The 7,662-nt window shown below is 37.9% G+C and overlaps 1 protein-coding gene across 1 annotated transcript in view; it reads left to right on the top strand.

The window, feature by feature from the left end:
* The window catches only part of ITGBL1 (integrin subunit beta like 1), a 139,313-nt gene that overhangs the window by 83,680 nt on the left and 47,971 nt on the right, over positions 1-7,662 (top strand). The window lies entirely within an intron of this gene.

The following is a 7,662-nucleotide window of genomic DNA, read 5'->3' as shown; positions in this document are numbered from 1 at the left end:
CTTAACTGGATTTAGGCCTGACCAAGTTCTAACCTAATCAATGCTTACTTGCTTATCTATTTTGTAATTTCTTGTTTGAGGAGTTCATTATTTCTCTGCAATTTTGCTATTTGTTTTGCATTTTGCTATGTTGTTCTTATGGTACAAAATGAGTTATTCCACTCCCATGGTAATTGCGTATCAGTAGGGTATTTGAAGCACATAGGGACAAAGGTTAAAAGTTTCTTCAAATTCTGTTATGAAGAAAGCCAATAAAAAGCTAAACCAACTTTATTTTTCTGGTAGTCAAAAATAGACTTACATGTTTATATCAATAGTTATGTTCTGCTTTATTCAATTCTGAAGTGCTGTTTGCCAACTTTGCATGAAGCACTGACTGGTACATTAGAGATACAGGTATTTCTAAGAGTCAGAACACTATAAAGGTAATTTATTAAGTCAGTTAATCTCATTTTCAAAGTATGTAGGCTTTCCTATCAAGAACAAATGTCCATCTTTCTTTTAACAAACTTTTAGAAGTTAATACATTTAGCAAATGCTGAATTTAAATCAACATGACTTTGATATTTAAGCTGAACTTCTACTCTGTTACTTTCAGAGGGTGCTTCTTTGGTGTGAACATACATAGTGATCAATATGTGATTTATAAGGAAAAAAAGCATAATATCTTGCACAAGCACTTTCTTTTCTGATAAAAATAAGAAGGAAATGTTGTGAGTTGCTGTTAAGTAAGAATGTCTGTAAAAAGATGTTCTTTAGAGTTTTAAGTCTATCAAACACCTATTTATAAAATGAAGCAACATTTTTTGTGGATAGTGCTTAAAGTATTTTGTTCCCTGTGATTTTGTAAGCAATTGCATTCTTTGCTTTGCCTAGGAAAACTGAAAAGACAGCATAAGCACCTTGAGAGAGAGATGTATGAAATTGTTTCCCTGCTTTTACATGCTATTATAGATATTTGTGTATTGTGAGACCTGAGTCCAGACTGGATTAAATATTTTAAATGGAAGAAAGGAACAGGGAGAGAAGTGCAGTTGGGAGGAGTATTGGCTTTTGATCACTCATTGAGAGTTTTTGCAGTTATCAGTGAATAGTCGGAAGTATAGTTAACAAATAAAAGCCTAAACACTTTCTAAAATCTTAGTTAGATATAAGTCTAAATATTTATATGAAATTTTGGGCAATAACTCTAAGGTAAACTTGTTTTCTGCAGTTTATATTTGGGGAAAACTTGTGCAAAGTTCAGAGACAATTCAAAATCAAGAAAAGTCAGGCTGAAAGCTTATCTCCATACTGAGAAATCGCTAATAAAAGTCTTCTTCCTAGTCAAAATCTTTGTCCCAGAATTTGTGATTCTTTCTGACACAAGGTTTCACAAAGAGGAACTAGAAATTGCTGTAATACCTTATGTCATTTTTGTTTCCTGAATGCCACTAATGCACTTCTTTTACAGGAACTGCTGAAGTTTTTCTAAGCAATAGGCCTGTGGGTTCAAATGCTCTGCCCTTTCCGTGCCACCTTCGTTTATCCAGTGCTCAGAATACTTTCAGGAGACAGCTTTGTCAGTTCTGTTAGGAAAATTATTTTTTGGCACACTTGAAGTCAGATATTTGTCCATGTCTTTGTTCTTTTTAGTTTGTCATCTAAATCACATTTCATAAAGCCAATAAAGGAAGACATGACCCCAAAAAAATAAGTTCTTCTGATTAAATCATACTTTCAGTGAAATTTACTGTTACCTCAGCTCTCCAGTTCTAAAATTTAAAGCATAATGTTGGGTAAAACCAAGCAAAACAACTGTCTTACAATACAGCTTTCCAGAAAGACAGATAAATACCAGATTCAAGAAGCTGCTGTTTTGTAAACATAATAATCCTTGCTGAATCTGGTCCCTCTGAGACATTGAAGCAGAGACAGGCAGGCAAATCATAATAAACATTACTGGTATTATTTGAACCTTTGGATTTTTTGGTTGTTTTGAATGGGTTTTTTTTGTTTCTTTGTTGGTTTGTGGGGTTTTTTTTTCTCTCACGGGTCATAGTCATGGTTTTACAGCTAGAATATCTGAAGACATGCTGCTCCTAATTTTTTGCAAAGTGCAATATGTACTTTATTTCTCATATGTACTATAATAAATGATCAGCATCTACTTTGCTTATTATAAATCAGTCATTGCCTAATTACATGTTTCAAAATGACAGCACTTTAACAATGAATGTTTTTGAAAAGTTGTGGGACAGAGAATTTAATGTGAAGCTATGTGTCTGGTGGGGTCCCTTTATCAGTTTACTCAAGAATCTTTTAACAGCATTTTCTGCCTCATCAATGCAGGCCAACATAGGAGCTGTGTGTTAGGAGTTAATTTGTTGACAACAACCCTTTGATTGCTATACCATGTCTTTCTTCTCATTGTGAGAGATGTCCATTTAGTACCTATGCCAGTACTGTGTGTTTATAAGGCTGTGGAACACACACACAAAAAATCCTTCTTTCTAGGTGGATTATGAACCTAGTCTGTTATTTCCCACTAGGGACTTGTTTCCAAACATAAGGCAATGATTAAGAATAGACATTGAAGAGAAACGTGCAACTTAACACCTTGTTTCAAATTTAGAGATTTCTTTTTGAAGAAATGACCTTTGGACTTGTTTGCAGTGTGTGAAAGTGGCAACCTTACCCCACCTAGCAACTTACAAACAGTGCTACTTATTGTTATTGCCGGTAGATGGCATTCTTTATATAAACTAAATAACTTAAAAGTTTGAAAGTTTTTTGTCAGTTTGTTTTGGGGTTTTTTTTGCAGGGAGGGAGGGTGGATGATAGACATTTACTTTTCAGGGTATTCATGGAAATCATACATGCCTGCTGTTTTGAAATACCTGTCAGAATTCCTTACTTTAATTCAGCTAAGCAGTCTTCTTTTTTTTTTTTTCTTTCCAAAATGAAAATAATTATGGAATAATGGAATGATACAAATTCAACTCACTCAGTAATTTTCACTTTTATATTGGGTGAGGAAAAGGAAAGGGTTTTTCTTTTCCTCTTCTGGAAGATAGAATATTTAATAGAGAGTTTAGAGTTATATATTACTGAAGCTTTCATTCTAGAAAACTTCTTTTAAGAATTTTTTTCTCCTGTATTGCTTACTGTCTGCAACACCTACAGACTATAGACCCAGCCATTTCTTCTGTAGCAGATCTGTGGCAGAACTGAGGGAATAACTCAGTGACCCAAGACCAGGTATAGTTTATAGCTCTTCAGCTGTTTGGTTGGGTTTTTTTGCCTATTTGAATGCTTAATCCAAAGCCCACTAAAGTTAAAAAGGAGATGTATATCGGCATCAGAAATTTTGTGGCCTGTTCCAACACACACTGAAATCAGAGGACTGCTTTCAAAGAAAGTTATGTTGATGGAAGTTAACCAGAAGATTTTTCATGCATTAATCGTATTGGAATCCATGGCCTTTGCAATGAAAAATGAACAGCTGAAGTGTAAAAGATATTTCAAGATCCATTGAAATTCAAAATGTGTTGCATATTCCAGTGCGTAATCCAGATATTGATCATTGTGGCTTTTGCCTGTGCTGAATGTTTATTTCACAGGCACCAACAAGTAAATAGGACCCTGAGGTTGTGTGGACTAAAGTTCTAATTTTCCCAGCTGGGATACTGGAACACAGTGCCCTTGGTTCAGTTTGCTATCATGTGTGGACACATTCCATTACGTTGTGCCTGTAAAAGTGATCTGTATCCAGATGTGAGCTCGAGGAGAGTGTGAGCAGCAGCCTCTCAGATTCTGGGCAAATGAGCCTCCTCTGGCTAGAGGAGGTACTGCCAAATGCAGAACACCTTCCAGCTACCAACTATTAGTGACAACGAATATGTGTCTATGAAATAATGAATTAATGCCAGTGATGGCTCAGTTTCTAAACCCGGCCTTTGAATTGCAGTGACTTTCAGTCCTTAATAATGTACAGCTGTGTTAAACAGAAGAGCTAAGTTGATCTTCTCTGTGCCACAGGGTCAATTGACCTGGAAAGGCTTATACCCCCTAACTCTGAAAAAAAAAGTTAGACTTTTACCTGAGTGCACATTTGTGCTTACTGGGAGAAAAATCTGTTATTCCCAGGACTATCAGAAGTCCTGTGGGTTGTGACCTGGTTGCAGTGGTGATTCTTGTCACAACCCTGTAGTTAGAGGGCCAAGTTGAGACCCAGGGAAGAAGAAAGATATTTTAACTATGTTTATGATTATGCACAAAATGCCCATGGAAAGAATATTCAGGTTGTCAGTAATGCTCTGCTGCTCAGAGGTTATTCCATTTACCCAGTCTTCATTGGAAATGACCTTCAAAAATGGTGCTTTCTTAGTGAAAATACTACCTCAACACATAAGGAATCACATTAATTTTATGTAGGTATTTATCCCCCACTGCAAAAAGGTTCAGATTTTTATACAGGACATGCACTGGGGCACAGTTGAAGAGTAGCCCAAAGTGTCTCCCATCCTTTAAAGTTTCATATAAGCTTTGAGTGAACTCTGAAGATAAAGGGATTTAATATAAACCAGAAATACCACAAATATATGCATTTCTATGTATATAATGACATACTAGAATTCTGTTTTCTGCTTTTCTGTTGAATTACAGGTGCAATTTAATATTTGTCAACTAAATTTGATTTAATATCCTAATCGATGCCTATGCCAAAAAGCACTGACTACTAATCGTCTTTATCATTATTGGATTGATATTTAACTTGAGTTGGCATACAAATGTTACGAATTCTGGATCTTTTCATTCAAGTTTTTACCTCTAGTAACATTTTTTGAGCTTGTGCCCAGATGAGTAATAGTTTTGTTCTATTAGTTTCAGCATGTTTTAATACTTAAAAGCTGTTACCATAAGGAAGAAATATGCTGGTTTTTTCCCCTCTTCTTCTGGATGTAGAAAGAATGAGATAGCTAATCTGAACAGCCTGAACTTTATTTTGTATTAAGTATCTTTTTGTTTCACATCACAGATTCCAAGATATTTTTTGATACCTGAGTGTGACCTTAGCTGATCACTTAGCAATTGGAATGTGATGCCTAATTGATTATCATATAATACAGATATTTGCAAGAAGTAATCAACTTAGAGGCCTCTTGGTCTTGGATATATGAAGCAGTCAATTTGTTAATTAGCTTCCTGCACTGACTAGTCATAGATGACTGATTTTTGATTGGAGATATAACCATAATCTTATGGTCAAGAAGGTATTTGTCCAGTATTTGTGAGGATACAGGGGAACAGTAATTGAATAATAAACATTCAATCATAACTTTATAAGAATGTTCAGTAATTAACACAGCAAAAATGGTAATGGTGCATAGAGGTAAATCATAAGAAGTGTAAATATGGCTCTTATCATTTCCTAAGCCTTAAGAATTCTTTGGTGGCAAGGTCAAAAAAAGAAAGATGCAGGAAAAAAAAGTCTGAAAAGACAGAAGGAAGGGCATTAAAAATATAAATACAAATGTATTAATTAACATTAACACAGGTTTTTCAGAGGTCTGAAATTAAGTGCATTATGATGAGCATTTGCACCTAAATCAAAGGAAGTTGTGCAAAAATCTGTCACCTGTAGAATTATCTCACATGCGAAACTTCAGTTATTAATTACAATTCCACTCTTGGGTCATCTCAGTGAATATATTTACAGTAATTTACAGGAATTTCAGAGAAAATCTCTCATTCCTGATGTTGAGCACTGCCAATCTTATGTGCATCTTGAAGAGATCATCAGTCTTCTGGGCAGGAAGCTTGAACACCAGTAAACTTACAAATTGTATCAGTTTCTATTGAGATCAGGTAGATCATTTATCAGATGACAAACTTTCAAGGATGATCTAATAAGCAGGTACTCTATAGAAAGAAAAGTGTTCTACAAGGGTTCATTCTCCTGTTCAGCAGTTTTTCTTGCTTAACTTCTAAATACTTACGATTAGAGTTATTTTCATTAGAGCAAACAGTTATGAAACTGGACATGATGTGTTTAGGTTAGCTAGACCTAGCTGCAGTGCAAAGAGGACATGCAAACATAGCCAGTGGTAAGTAATATCTTAAATAAGATCTGAGGCTCCTTTAGGGGCAGATGATAACTCATACTAAGTGAGTGACCTTATAAACAGTGCTTACTGATGTGGAATTGCATATTGACTGTCATTTTGTCATGTGGCATGTATCTGTATTTCTGAAGAGCTTTCTCAGATGTGGTTCTTCCTCAATAGGAATGACTCATATCATCACAAATTGGATATTGTGACATTTTCAGGTGTTATTCCATCTTGTCCATCTAGCTCGGTGTTGTACTCTTCAGAGTATTCAGTATGAACTGAATCAGCAGGGTGACATAATCTTTTCTAGATTAATTTAAAAGGATTGTGGAGCAATATATCATTTAGATAACGGAGAGTTCTAATGATTTATGCTACTTAAAATCCATTAAAATAGAAATTTTTCTCCTCAGAGAGGGGTGACTTCTTGACAGCTATCTTTTAGGACATAGAAAAAGGCTGTATCACCTCCATACAGCAGGTTTTCTTTGGGGTCTAACATGCCTAGATGTCCAGTGGTGGAACATTGTCACGATCCGCTAATGCAAGCGGGGGTCGTGATGGTTCGTTTATCGATCTCAGAGTGTAAAAGGACACAAGAGATTTCAGTTTTAATCAAAACAGTGCACCTTTATTAAGTGCCCACAACACAGTAATGCAATAGAAGAGAGTAAGAGAGAGAGAGAAAAACAAAGTAGAGAGGGGGAAAAAGAGGGGCAATAGCTACCAACGGATGAGACAAAGTCCTCGTGGTCTTCCGCCAATAGATTCGTCTTCTTTCCGTGGGGAGATCTCCTACTTGGTTATTTTAGAAGGTCCCTTTATAGTCCTTTTCAGAAGCGAGGGGCAACTGGCCAAGAGGTTGGGAAATCTACAGCCATTGTTATGGGGTCCATTGCTTTGGGAAGCAGGTACAGGACAGACGTACAAGACAGGTGTACCGGAGAGGTGTACAGGACAGGTCATTCCTTTCCGCTTCAGCGCAGTCCTTCCCGCCTGGGCAGCAAGAACGGCGCAGTCCATTGTGACCTGCACTAATTTTCCTCAGGAATGTGTACCAGTTCCCAGTGGGCACACCCGTAGGCAACACTTGGCAGACAATCCCACCTCAGCAAGGCCAGGACTGCTGTGTTCAGTCTCTGTCTTCGGCGATGATCGTGAGGCAGATGAGGGATTTTCGACCCGTCTCTTACCCCCCTTCCTTTGCTGGCAGCTCTGCGTCCTGCCTGCCTCTGCCTGGGCACACAAAGCCTTGGGCTGCTCCAGACTCCTTCTGGGGGACGTGTTGCACCCCAGCCCTGCCTGGGAGGGAAATTCCTTTCTCCTGGTGTCCACTCTGGGCCTCCCCAGCTGCCCTGTCACAAAGGCCCCTCGGTTCCTTGTGGCCCCTTGGCTCCATGGAACGCCACAGGGTCACAATGGTCCCCTTGGTGCCACCAGCCCTGCAGGGTCACAACGGCCCCTGGGTTCCACGAGGCCACACAGGGTCACAGTGGTCTCCAGAGGAAGGGCAGCACCGAGCCCCAGGGTTTCAGGGGCAGATGAGACACAGCCACCCGAGGCCAAC

The sequence above is a fragment of the Corvus brachyrhynchos genome, unplaced genomic scaffold (genome assembly GCF_000691975.1).
Source record: "Corvus brachyrhynchos isolate BGI_N302 unplaced genomic scaffold, ASM69197v1 scaffold1120, whole genome shotgun sequence".
In the NCBI taxonomy this organism is placed as follows: domain Eukaryota; kingdom Metazoa; phylum Chordata; class Aves; order Passeriformes; family Corvidae; genus Corvus; species Corvus brachyrhynchos.
This window is presented reverse-complemented; position numbering and strand designations above follow the sequence as displayed.